The 14,569-nt window shown below is 42.1% G+C and overlaps 1 long non-coding RNA gene and 1 pseudogene across 1 annotated transcript in view; both read left to right on the forward strand.

Annotated features, from left to right (window-relative positions):
* The window catches only part of LOC149749634 (uncharacterized), a 171,724-nt gene that overhangs the window by 81,133 nt on the left and 76,022 nt on the right, over window positions 1-14,569 (forward strand). The window lies entirely within an intron of this gene.
* On the forward strand, window positions 4,385-10,180 carry LOC111182344 (large ribosomal subunit protein uL6 pseudogene; annotated as a pseudogene).

A 14,569-nucleotide genomic window follows, 5' to 3' on the forward strand; every position in this document is an offset into this window, starting at 1 on the left:
AAGACTAGGTAGATTTGAAGAGATTATAAAAAGTGATATAAAATGTCTATTCAAAAGGATTACTGTGCAAAGAATTTTGACCTGGCAGTTCACATATCATGTAAGAACAAAGCAAGTGGGAATGATACCAATCTAGAAAGGATTTTAAGTGAAATGGGAATTCAAGGGTGGATTTACTGAGAAGCCAGTGAAGCTCACCCTTTGTGGCCCCTCATTTGCATGCAGTTCAGATCACTGTTTCTTTCCAGTTCGACTTCCCTTGTGTTACACTTCCCCTTGTGTTGGATGGTGGAGGAACAAATGAGGCATCTCTGGGATCCAAATAAGAGGAAGTTGAGATAAGGATGCCTTTAGTTTGCATTCAGTGGGACATAGTTATGAGGGTCACAATCACTTCTGTGTGTAGTAAGTTATTCCTAGCCATCGGGAGTAGGAATGGCTTCCAGAAATACTCCTGCTGCCCACAGTGGCATCATGACATGAAGGTGCAGAGCCAGAGGTCACACAGTGATATGAACTTGTACTACTACAGCTTCCAATGCTGGAAGTATGAGAACAGTAGAGCAGAACCATGTTTGAAATGCACAGAGCCAGAAACTACTCTGGAAAATTCTTTTAATCATCTGATGTATAAAAATTTTTTATTTTTTTAAATTGTGGTTAATTAGACAAAACAGAATTTACCATGTTAACCATTTTTAAGTGTCCAGTTCACTGGCATTAAGTACATTCACATTGTGCTGCTATTACCACCACCCATCCACAAAACTCTTTTCATCACGCGAAACTAAAACTTTGTACCCATTAAACAATAACTCCACCTCCCCCCTTCCACCATTCCCAGGAAACCACCATTCTCTCTGTCTCTGAACTTGATTACTCTAGGTACCTCATATAAGTAGAATCATATAATACTTGTCCTCTTGGGACTGGCTTATTTCACTTAACATAATGTCTTCAAGATCGATCATGTTGTGGCAGGTGTCAGAATGTCCTTCCATTTAAGGCTGAATAGTAGTCCGTTTTATGTATATACCACATTTTCTTTGTCCGTTCATCTTTTGATAGACACTTGAGGTCCCTCTACCTTTTGGCTATTGTGAATAATGCTGCTATGAACATGGGTGTACAAATATCTCTTAGAGACCCTGCTTTCACTTTTTTGGGGTATAAGTGATGTGTAAAATTTTAAGTGGAGGATGAGGTTCTCATTGATACCTAGTTAAAATGGACATTCTTGCCTATAGAAATTTTTTTATAATGCATTATATGCAATTTTAAACACACCACACAGTCTTTTTCTTTTTTGATGGGAATTGCACAACTTAGAACCTATCAGGATTTCTGTACTTGTTGGCACAAACCAACAGTACAACTACAAAATGGCCACAATATCTATTTGTGAAATCATGTTTCCTGCATCCCAGCTGTCAAAAAATAATTTTCACCAACCATACTAGAAAGACTGATTTATCTTTCTATTTTCCCTATAAAAAGTGTTATAACATCATCCTTATGAAGAGACAATCAAATACTATTCAACCAATTAATGTAGAAAACAATTACAATAGAGGTGTGTCAGGTAATTAAGGAGTAAAACATATTTTGTTATTTTCCTGGACTTTGTGGTGTTTTCGGGTTTTGTGAGCTTTAAAAAATTTGTAATTTGTTATGCTCATCTCAGTCTAGATAAATATTGACATTCTTACCTAATTTTGTATGTGTAATGTTGTATTCCTTTTCTCAAAAAGGGTGCCCCTGTTGTATATGTTTTGGGCTCCACAAAACCTGGATCTGCTGCTGTGGAGGTCCCACAGACCCCAGTGCCGGGCTCAGGAGGTCTCAGTTTCTTTACCTCCCTCCCACCAGATGTCCTGGCTTTCTTGTGACCTGGTGCCTTGTGTAGGAAATGTCTGAGCGGGGCATTTGGGGCCAGGCTGAACAGAGCATTTGGCACCCATGGGTGCTTGGTCATGAGGTGCTGGGTGCCCACAAAGTGTACTTCTCTTTAGCCAACCACCAGGAGGACCAACAGAGGAGGGCAGGTAAGGGAGGTTCATGTCTAACTGAAGGCTGGGCAGTTGTGGTAATGACTTGGCTCCCACTAGCTTCTGTGAACTCATAGTTATCTTTAAATTCTTGGGCAGCTTCCTCAGGAGAGGTTCACAGACTCCTTCAACAGCCCCTTCCTACACAGCCCCTACCCAATATCCCTGATTTCTTTTTAGTCTGGAGGAAATCCCCCCTCTTTCCTTGAGTTTCTATCAGAGGTACTCCCTCATTATGAACATCTTTTCCCTTGTTCTTTAAAAATGGGCTTTTGGTCCCCTCGAAAATAGACCCTGGAATCACTAGCAACCCCAAATCGAATTCTCCTATCCTGGGGTGGCAGGTGGGGCTATTATTCTTCAAGTCCTCCCAGGAGGATAAGAGAAAATGTATGTATTCTATCTCTTTAAAGCAGCAAAGCAAGGGAAGAAATACCACATGGTTAAGTTGCCTTACTAAAAGAACCTCACTATTCATATCCTGGCACATACGTGATAAAGATTTATAGAATTTCAAAGTTGTAAGTGAGCCTACAGATCCTCTCATCAACCCCTATGATTTTTTTATTAATTTTTATTTATTTATTTATTATTTATGGCTGTGTTGGGTCTTCGTTTCTGTGCGAGGGCTTTCTCTAGTTGTGGCAAGCAGGAGCCACTCTTCATCGCGGCGCGTGGGCCTCTCACTATCGCGGCCTCTCTTGTTGCGGAGCACAGGCTCCAGACGCGCAGGCTCAGTAGTTGTGGCTCACGGGCCCAGTTGCTCTGCGGCATGTGGGATCTTCCCAGACCAGGGCTCGAACCCGTGTCCCCTGCATTAGCAGGCAGATTCTCAACCACTGCGCCACCAGGGAAGCCCAACCCCTATGATTTTACAGATGAAGCATGTACAATCCCTAGAGGGTAAATGATGCAGCCAAGGACAAGGCTCTGTGAGCCGCAGAGCCAGCCCCACTCCAGGCCGCTTTGTCTCCAGTCCTGTGTTTTCCCTCTGTCACATTCACGTTAGATATGGTGAGGAAGTTTTAGATAGAGTTGTTGAATGCCATGTTAATACTATTTTATGAAAATGGATTTAAAAGTTTTTGCTGGAGGTTGAAAAGAAAAAAGTTCTCATTTATTTGAGTTGGCTTGACTGTGACCTGCCTGAAGGCTTCAGAAAAGGCTAGATGAATTTTCAAGATCATTGTAGCTTTAATAGTGTATGGTATTCACTCATCCATCCTCTTTAGCAGGAATTTCTTGATGCATCTTCTATAAACAGAGCACCATCTTGTGCACACAGAATAAAACAGTTATGGGATAAAAAATGGAACGTAAAACATGGTCCAAGCCCTCTGGGAGCTTAATATCCAGTTGAGGAGCAAACACTGTGCCCACCTTCCTCCAATATACAAACGCATTTAGTATTAGTACATGGCACTTATCAAAATTAAGATACAGAGAATTGAGCACCACGGCATCTGTGTGAGCATAAATGTTTGCTGGACCAAATTCTTCTTCTTAAATTAAGATGAGTGTCAAGATTGTCTTACAGTTATTTAAGAATCATAAGCCATTATTTTGAGTGTTTTCCAAGGTAGGACATGCTTCCTTTCACAACCTTGTTGAGGCTTGGGTGCATAAGTATGCAGGTGTCCTATGTGGTAATGCATCTCCTTGATAGGGTAGGCCCTACAAACAGGGAAACTAACACAGGAGATGGCTAGGAGGAGCCCAGTGCTCCAGCTTGGGTTAGAGGAAAGAATCAGGTAAATGTCTTGAAATTAGGTACATTCTTTTGTCTAGGATTTTATCCACTATTTGGGGAGGGGAGTGGCATGCAAAATTATGGTATTTTTGTCTGCAATCCTCAAAGCAACAAAGAAACAATACATATATATATATATTTTTTTTGAAACATACATTGATTTTCCCCCTCCTTGCCCTTGCCCCCTTTCAAGCCTCTAGGCAGTTCTGGGCTCCCTACTAGAAGATTCTTCTAGGCTTGGGATATATGTGGGGAGAGACAGAGGGAAGTTGATGTGAGAAGAGTTTGGTGAATTCCAGAAGGAGGGTCTCTGCATCTTCTTCCTGAGCAGAGTCCCAAGGAGACGGTAAAAAAGGAGGAATCTGAGGCAAAAAGGGCCCTGTAACTGTAAGAGTCCTGAGGAGTTTGAAAGGCCACAGAGAGGTAGTGTCTGCACAGAGTCCAGGTCTACAGGGTATGGACAGCTCTGTAGGTTTCTGTAGGTTTCCATGGCCGAACCCAGCAGAGAATCACAGAATAGTAACAATGTCCACATTTGTGGTATGGAAGTAAGAGACAGAGTCGGGGATGTCCCAGCTATGCATGCATGGACTGCAACCAAGGACCAGATGCTTCCATTGCCAAAACTTGGCTTGACATTGACCTCTTGGAATTCAGACACAACCCCAGGGTGAGGGTCAGGGTCTCCAACTAACAAGAGAACTTCCTGCTGTCTAGGACGGGCAGGGGGAATCAGGCCTTCTAAATAGAAATTAAGTTTTACTATAGAAGAAAAGTTTATTTCTGGCACCCCTGAACTTATTCACTGAGATTCATACCCACTATACCAATTTGTTTTTCTCTGTAAAATATGTCTTAAACAATTACTCTTGTCTTTGTTTGAACTGTTGAAGTTTCACAGGCAGGATTCAGATAAAAATTCGCACAATATTCCTAAAACTGCTTGACTCCTTGTGGTTTCTAGCCAATTTTCTGGTAACTGTGCAGAGCTTAGAAACTTCAGTCTAAAAATTTGACGTGAGGGCTTCGCTGGTGGCTCAGTGGTTGAGAGTCCGCCTGCCGATGCAGGGGACACGGGTTCGTGCCCTGGTCCGGGAAGATCCCACATGCCGCGGAGCAGCTGGGCCCGTGAGCCATGGCCACCGAACCTGCGCGTCCAGAGCCTGTGCTCCGCAATGGGAGAGGCCACAGCAGTGAGAGGCCCGCGTACTGCAAAAAAAAAAAAAAAAAATTTTGACATGACATTGGGCCGAAATAAAGCCTTTAGCAAAACCCAGCAGAGGCATCCTTCAAATGACTGGACTCTCTGCTGGGAGCATTTCTGGAAAGGTTGCTATGGGCCTATATATGTTGAGACTCTCCTGGAATTAAAAAAATGTGAAACTGGAACTTATCAATGCAGTGTTAGCTAAATTCTTACGCACTGAAAACAGTACCACCTCAGCAGAAGGCAGAAAATGAAGGAATAGAATATGCCCTAAGCCAAAGCACACCAGCTGCCTATTTGTTGGGGGCAGGGATGGTGAATGGGGAGTGAGTGAGTGATCAGAGGCCAATTCCTATAAAACCACCTAAAATTTTATGGCCAGGAGGCTTCTGGATGGCTGGCTTTAGATGAGAAGCGAGGACAAGGAGGCTACTTCTCGAGTGTAGATCAAATGTTTTAGATGGCAACAGCACTTAAGTGATAGAGAGGTGGAAAGAAAGAAAAGATGAGGGATTCTACCCAGATTAAGTTTTGCACAGTGACTAGGGATCTTTTTTTTTTTTTTTTTGCGGTACACGGGCCTCTTACTGTTGTGGCCTCTTCCCGTTGCGGAGCACAGGCTCCGGACGTGCAGGCTTAGCGGCCATGGCTCACGGGCCCAGCCGGGCCGCAGCATGTGGGATCTTCCCAGACCGGGGTGGGAACCCGTGTCCCCTGCATCGGCAGAAGGGCTCTCACCCACTGCGCCACCAGGGAAGCCCGGGATCTTCTTTTTTAATTGAAGAGAAATTCACATAACATAAAATTAACCGTTTTAAAGTACACAATTCAGTGGCATTTAGTACATTCACAGTGTCATGGGACCATTTCCTATATCAAATTCCAAAATATTTTCATCACCCCAAAAGAAAACCCAGTGCCCATTAAGTGCTTAGTCCCCATTCCCCTCTCAAGCTAATGCCTAACAACCACCAATCTGATTTCTGAGTCTGTGGATGTATTTTTCAGGATATTCATATAAATGGAATCATATAATATGTGACCTTTTGTGTCTGGCATGTTTTATTTAGTACATTTGACTCTTGAACAGCATGGGTTGAACTGGCCCGGTCCACTTATGCACGTATTTTTTTCTGTAAGTATGTACTACAGTACTATACAACCTGAAGTTGGTTGAATCCCCATATGTGGAAACGTGGATACAGAGGACTGACTTTAAAGTTATACATGGAGTTTTGACTCCGTGAGGGTCAACTGTGTAATGTTTTTGAGGTTCATCCATGTTGTAGCATTAGAGTAGTTACCATTTGATATGCTACTTTTGATGGACCACAGAAAAAGTAAAATTTAATTGTGTGTCTATCACCACTTTGGAAAAGGAGACTTAAGGTCCAGTTCATTTCCCCAAATAGACCTCTTCCTCTTCTGGATTCTTTATCCTCATGTGAAATGGACATTGGTTGTTTTGCTCACCCAGTCTCTGAGCCCCAAGGAGCAGCTCTTGATTGTGTGTAGGGCAGTCTTTCCCCCACATAGCCTTTGGAGTTCATGTAATGCTGATCCAATCTCCTCACTTTGGAGTGGCCACTGACCTCAGACTGTCTAATAAGGACTTTCATCCTATTGGCCACAGTTCACGATGGTCAAGTATTCCAGTTTTGGGGATCCCACTTGGAACTGCAGAAATGTGTTTCCTTTCTGTTGGACTTGAAGCTGAGTCAGCCTGCCAAGTGTCTCCATGTAAAGAGCCAAGCCAACACAAAAGAAAGCAGAGGGAAAAGAAGGTGTGAGAGAGCTGAATCCTGGGAACATTGCTGAGCCACTTTGTCCAGTCATGTTTAATTAGTTACAAGACTTTTTGTCTTTTCTTATAGCAGTTTGAGTTGGACCTGTCACTGCAAGGCATGGGCCTGACCACACTCACCTAGGGCTGGGGCAGTGTGCATCAAGACATTCTATCCCCATGCCCATTCTATCCCCATCCCCATGTGTTCTTTGAAGTGAGGACTCCAATACTCTGTCTTCTTGGCTTGTGTGGATAGTGCTTTACTCTGTCACAGCAGTACTGGAAACGTAAAGTACTATTTAGTATTTTGCTATTTACCCACCTACCTATTTATATCTCTCTCTTTACTCATAAGTATTTTTACTATAAGCTCATATGAAAGAAGAAATATGAACTTTTCCTCTTTGGTTTCATGACATTAGATCCTTGATAGGGATACTCTTTTTCGTTCAATACGTTGAAGGGTAAAATTTCATTCAATAGCATAGAAAAAAATGTGGGTCATTTTACCAATAAAAAATCTTGAGGAATGACATTTTATATCATCAAATCTTTCTGATTCAAGTTGTCATAAGCACTGTAAACAGAAAAAAAAATAGCTTTCAAAAATTAGAGTGGCTTTTTTCCTCAGTCTTTTTAGATTCTCAGGTTTCACAGTAATAAAGATGGAAACTGCATATTCCCTAAAAACATTCTCCTCTCCAACACAACTCAAGGTTTTAAGGTAAGCTCCCAACTAAAATTTGGTAAAAAATAACCAGGAGAGAAGTTTCCTTCCATTTTTCTCTTTTGCTTTAATTGAAAAAAAAGAAGATAAATTATAGAGGAATAGTCCCAAGGGCATATTCATTTCGTCAAGGATCTGTCTTTTCATTGCAGAGATTCACTTCACCTTTAGGCCTTTTGTGAAGAGCACCAGAAATGAAACAGCTTCTTCAAAAATTATCTTGGCATGCAGAGGTTAATGAATTGATTTCTTTAAAGATTCAGATTTTTCCATTAAAAGAACTCTAAATAATCTGGTTAAATACTGTAATAGGTTGAATTGTGTCCCCCAGAAAGATATGTTAAGTCCTAACCCCTAATATCTCAGAACGTGAGCGTATTTGGAAATAGGGTCGTTGCAGATGTAATTAGTTAAGATAAAGTCCTGACTGGTGTCCTTATAAGAAGATGGTCTTGGGACTTCCCTGGTGGTGCAGTGGTTAAGAATCCGCCTGCCAATGCAGGGGACACAGGTTCGATCCTTGGTCCAGGAAGATCCCACATGCCACAGGGCAACTAAGCCCGTGCGCCACAACTACTGAGCCTGTGCTCTAGAGCCCGTGAGCCACAACTACTGAGCCCATGGGCCACAACTACTGAAACCTCCATGCCTAGAGCCCGTGCTCCGCCACTGCAATGACAAGCCCGCGCATCGCAACGAAGACCCAACGCAGCCAAAAAATAAATTAAAAAAAGATGGTCTTGTGAAAGCAGTGGCAAGTAGTGAGGACACCATGTGACAATGAAGACATTGGAGTTATGTGGCTGCAAGCCAAGGAACACCAAAGATTGGTAGCAAACCACCAGAAGCTAGGGAGAGGCGAGGAGGGATTCCCCTACAGGTTTCAGGGGGAACAGGGCCCTGCCTGACACCTTAATTTCAGACTTCTGACCTCCAGAACCGTGTACAATAAATTTCGGTTGTTCTAAGCCACCTAGTTTGTGGTACGATGCTATGACAGTGCTAGAAAACGAATACATAATTATTTTTATATAATAATAGTACTATTTTACAATGATAGAAAAGAAAGAATACTGTAAATAAAACCCCTACCTCTATCAATTTCAAAAAACCTTGAGCTCTTTGCCACATCTACTGTGAGAATGAAGACCATCCTAAGCAATTGGACTGTTGATATCCCAGAAAATGTCAACATCACTCTGAAGGGATGCACAGTTACTGTGAAGGGTCCCAGAGGAACCCTGGGGAGGAACTTTAATTACATCAATGTAGACCCAGTCTCCTTGGAAAGAAAAAGAGAGGCTCTGTGTTGATAAATGGTGTCTTAGTCAGTTCAGGCTGCTCTAACAGAATCCCATAAATTGAGTGGCTTATAAACAACAGAAATTTATTTCCCACAGTTCTGGAGGCTGGAAAGTCCAAGATCGAGGTCCTGGCAGATTCAGTTTCTGGTGAGGACCTACTTCTGGTTCATAGATATAAAGTCACTAATTCCCTTCATGAGGACTCCACCTCTCAAAGGCCCCACCTCCAAATACTACCACACTGAGAATTAGGTTTCAACATATGAATTTGAGAGGAACACAAATATTCAGTCTATAGCAGTGTGGAAATAGAAGGGAACTGGCTACATTTCAAACTATCTGTAGTTCATATACAGAACATGATCAAGAGCAAGATACTGGGCTTCCATCACAAGATGAGGTATGTATATTCTCACGTACTCATCAATGTTGTTATTCAGTAAAATGGGTCTCTTACTGAAATAGAATTTGTTGGGTGAAAAATACATTCATAGGATTCGGATGAGGCCAAGGCATTGCTTGTTCGGTATTTCAGGCCCAGAAAGATGAGTTAAATCTTGAAGGAAATGATGACTTCATATCAAATTTAGCTGCTTTGATTCACTCACAACAGTTAAAAGCAAGGATAACAGAAACGTTTTGGATGGTACATGTTTCTGAAAAAGGAACAGTTCAGCAGGCTGATAAGATCTAAGAGTTGTCCAGCTATGGAAACCACAGGATGCTGGATGATTCCTAAGACCTATTTGTGAAACTTTAAAGATGCGATAAGAGCCCTCTATTGATTTGGGGCTTTTTTTCAGAGAGAGAGAGAGAGAGAGAGAGAAGAGAGCGCTCGCTAGGTCACTTGGTAGTATTACGATCTACGACCCACGATCCTTAAAAAAAAAAAAATCTAGCGATTTCATGTTACAATGTAGAAGACTATAATTATGACAGAGCTCAAAATTCCCCCAAGGGCATGATGGGAAACAGGTGGTGTCCTGCACAACTGCTGTTTCCTTATGCTGGACCCAGCTCCTTAAACCCAGAGGTTCTCAAACTCTTGCGTGAGAACCCTCTTAGTGATCTCTGCATTTCCTCCCTCCCTTCCCTTTCCTCCTACTTCCTCTTGCTCCATTAAAAAACAAAAACCAAAAAACTCTATAAAACCACCAAACTAGATTTATGAAAACACTGTTAACCTTTAGATGGGACACCAGTGATAGAACTGATTTATTTTTAATGTGATATTTCTGTTATTTTTTTGGCAAACCATAAAATAACCCAAACATGCAAGAATTCAGTTTGCTGGCCACTTGGAAGACATTCCCAACTTCCAGCCATCCCTGGGGGGCATCTTGAGAATTGCTGTGATAATTACCTGGTGCAGTGGTTTTAAACTCCGGTTGCACATGAAAATCGCCTGGGAAGCTTTAAAAGCCTTCTCACTCCAGATCAATTAAGTGAGACACTCTAGGAATGGGGCCTAGGCATAAGAATTTGTAAAAGACCCTCAGGTAATTCTAACATGCAGCCAGGGTTGAGTAAAAGTGGTTTAATGTCATGTTTCTTTACTGTTGGAGTCGGAACTCTGATAAAGAGAGGCAGAGGTGAGCACCCATTTCTGCCACTTACTGCCCTCTGCGTTTTATCTGGTTGGAGTTATATAAAGCCTAAGTGGAACTAAGATTAAGCCTGGTAATTGTCATGGCAATGCCCTAGATTTTCCTATCAAATCCAATCTTATTTTGGATGGGGGACACAGAAGTGACTCTAGTGAAGTTAAAATATTTCTGTCCCTATTTAGAATATTCAGCATTAAATTCAAGAGTTTTCCCATACCATTTCAAACACTAAAACTTTTAAAAACAGTTTGATTCTCACCTGAATCAAAAAATTTTATCATTAATTGTAAAGTGTGCTTGATCACAGAGAGTGATCAAGCAATCAGCATCATATATAGCCTTTAATGCCTCCTGTCTGCTGACTGTGAGTTCTGCATATTGATCACAAATTTACCAATTTCTCTGCTTATTCTTCCTCACTCCCTTCTTTGATTGAATATAAAATAAGCAGGATTTGAAAATCATAGAGCTGGGAGGGACATGTGGAAACCATTTTATCTAGTCTTCTGACTTTACAATTGGATGCCTAATCCACTAAGAGAGTCAGGCTACTGATTTCGGACGCAGGCAGCAGAAAGCGGCAGCTTGCAGCAAGCAATAGTAGGAAGCAAGATCTTAGTTCCAGGAATGGGAGTCCTAAACACTGGACCACAGGGGCCAGCAGCTAAGGCCTCGGTCCCTAGTTCTTACCTTCCTTGTCAAGAAAGAATTCAGGCAAGGAGGCAGAAGGTAAAGCGAAAAGTAAAAAGTTTATTGGAAAAACAAAGTACACGCGGAAAGACGCACCGGCGAACGGAGAGAGAGAGCTGCGCCTTTGGGAAGTTTAAGTCCTTTATAAGGGGTCAGTCTCCTGGGTCTTTTTCTTCTTTTTGGCCGATCATATTGTTTTGACCCTATGGCTAATTTGCTTCTGGACCCTCCCCTGGGTGCGTACGCACCCCTAAGTTAAGATGGATCCCACCGCAAAGGCCTCTGGGAGGAGATAGCAGGACTCACTATGGTCTGGCATCTCCTGCCATTTTGACCCTGTGAAGGCTTTTGCGCATGCGTAGTGTCTCCCTTGCCCCAAGGATGGGAAGTGTGTGACCTCTTGATCCTTTAATAGGGTTTAGTCCCACCGTGTCCCTGCCATAAAATGCCCAATGTCCGGTTATTTACCCTATTCCTGCTGCTGATTTTTATATCGAGGTGCAGATCTTGAAATATAGACAGGAGTCCGGTCATAAATATGTAGTCCTGGAGTCCATTTGTCTCTTGCTTCAGGAAATGTAAACAGGGGCTGGTAATGAATGTCCGGCCTGGAGCTCATCTTCTTCTTTCCCCAGGAGGTGTGAACAGGAGGCCAGTTGTAAATGTCTAGCCTGGAGCCCATCTATCTCTTGCCTCACTACCAAGGTCTTTTGTTAAATTAATGAATGCTGTAGCCTGGAGGATGGCCACATCCTTCTAACTGGCTCCCTCATTCCTGCCGCCCCCCCCCCCCCCCCCCCCCCGCCTTTTCTCCACACTGCAGTCAGAGTGATCATTCTAATTACAAATCCAATCAAGTCACTCCGTTCTTGCTTAACATTCTTCAATGACTCTGCATTTGCCTCAGGTGCAAATTCAAACTCCTTAGCTTCACTTAAAATCATCTGTAAACTGATCTGACCCTGTTTCCCTCTGCAGAGTCATCTCCTAGAGCTCACTCTAAATTGCAGTCAGACCAGGGTTCTCAGTGATCTAAATGCGCTTCTCCAAATGTGCCACATTTGCACATGCTGTTCTTTCCCTCCACGATGCTTTCTCTCCCTCTAGGTAAGGAGACCCTTTCTCTATTCTCCCAAGTGTATGGTTCATATCACGTTGTAGCAAGCAGGGGAGACATCAGAAATTGCAGCACAAGGTGTAGAAAATGCGAGAGGACTTACTGAGATGAGGGTGGAAGTTTAGATGGACAGTATTTACATCCTGAAATAAAAGACCTTATTAACTGTTTTGTATAAAGAGCTTCAAAGTTACATGTAAGACTAAGGTCAAATGGGTTGAGAATGGAACTCTCTGGGGTGGCAGCGGTAGTGATGATATTTCAATGGCCATAATGGGAGAGAGAATGCTTTCTTTTATCCATCTATCTATCTATCTATCTATCTATCTATCTATCATCTATCTCTCTATTGTCTATCAATCTCTCTCTAATCTATCCATCTCTAGCTTTAGTTGGAGCTCAGGTGCAAAGGTTTAAATTAACCACACTTCTTAGTTTATGCCATATCATTACCATTGGTCCACACAAAGCTGCTGTTTAATGTAGTCTGGTTTTTTGTTTTAACTTTTTAAAACTTTTATGCAGATTTCTTACTCCTATTTCCCTCTTCCCATATAGGAAACTATTCTGATGTCTTTAATGTGGATCCTTTTATTTGTATGCATTCACTGGGGTCCATATATTTAAAATTCACTTTTAGTGGTACTATGTTCTATAGCTCATTCTATATCTTTTTTCACTGTTTTTAATATTATACATGTTGCCATGTGTTTTTCAAGTCTGTGGCATTCTAACTGCTACAGTCACCATATTTGACCTATTTGTCTTCCCTTCCCTCATTCCAGGTAATGAGCACCCAGATAGCCTCCAACAAACAGTATTGAAATGTATATTCTCTTGTAACTCCCCTTACAGATGTGTGTGAGACTGTCTTTGTGGTAGGTACTCAGGAACAGGTTCTAGAAATGTGCACACATTAGCTGACAAATGGCACTTGAGCTTTGCCAGGTTGTGCCGTGGAGTGTGCACCCATCCACATACCCACCAGTAGGGCGTGATATCCTTCCCTCCCCAACACTTGATGTTACCCAGCTCTCCAGCATCTGCCCACATTACTGGAACAAAGTGATGCCTCATTTTGTTTTTTGTCTTTTAAATGAACTTTATTTTTTAGAGCAGTTTTAAGTTCACAGCAAAGTTGAATGGAAAATAGGGTGTATACTTGCCCCCACCCAGCTTCCTCCACTATCAACATCCTGCACGAGAGTGGTGCATAAGTTTTTTTGCTTTTAATTAATTAATTTGTTTTTGGCTGCGTTGGGTCTTTGTTGCTGTGTGCGGGCTTTCTCTAGTTGCGGTGAGTGGGGGCTACTTTTCGTTGTGATGCGCAGGCTTCTCATTCTCATTTTTCTCGTGTTGCAGAGCACGGGCTCTAGGCGTGCAGGCTTCAGTAGTTGTGGCTCTGAGGCTCAGTAGTTGTGGCTCGTGGGCTCTAGAGCGCTGGCTCAGTAGTTGTGGCGCACGGGCTGAGTTGCTCCGCGGCATGTGGGATCTTCCCGGACCAGGGCTCGAACCCGTGCCCCCTGCACTGGCAGGCAGATTCTTAACCACTGCGCCACCAGGGAAGCCCCCTGCATATGTTTTAATTGATGAGCCTACACTGACATATAATCGTCCCAAGTCCAAAGTTTACACTAGGATTCACTCTTGGTGTTGCACAATCTATAGATTTTGACAAAAGTATAAGGACATGTGTCCACCTTTATAGTATCATACAGAATAGGCTCACTGCCCTAAAAATCCTCTGTGCTCCCCTGATTCATCCCTCTCTCCTTCCTAACCTCTGGTAATCACTGATGTTCCCTGTCTCTGTAGTTTTGCCTTCTCCAGAATGTTATATAGTTGGAATCACATAGGATAGCCTTTTCTGATTGGCTTCTTTAACTTAGTAATATCATTTAAGATGATATCTCCATATCATTCCATAACTTAATTACTTCTTTTTAGTGCTGAGTAATATTTCATTGTCTGGATTACCACATTTTACTTATCCATTAACCTACTGAAGGATGTCTTAATTACCTCCAAGTTATGACAATTGTGTCTAATTGTTTTGTGAATCCCTTAACTGCTTATTGTGGATATAAATAATTTTACTACTTGTGTCTTTTAACCTTCCTACTCGTTTTGTATGTGGTTGATTTACTACCTTCACTGTATACTTGCCTTTACCAATGAGCTTTTTCCTTTTGTAATTTTCATGTTTTTAGTTGTGGCCTTTTCTTTTTTACTTAGAGAAATCCCTTTAACATTTCTCGTAGAGCTGGTTTGGTGGTGCTGAACTCTTTCAGGTTTTTTTTTTTTTCTTTCTTTTTTTGCGGTACACGGGCCTC

Source organism: Delphinapterus leucas, chromosome 3, assembly GCF_059928025.1.
Source record: "Delphinapterus leucas isolate spDelLeu-1000000601 "Yukka" chromosome 3, BTC_Dleu_Yukka2, whole genome shotgun sequence".
In the NCBI taxonomy this organism is placed as follows: domain Eukaryota; kingdom Metazoa; phylum Chordata; class Mammalia; order Artiodactyla; family Monodontidae; genus Delphinapterus; species Delphinapterus leucas.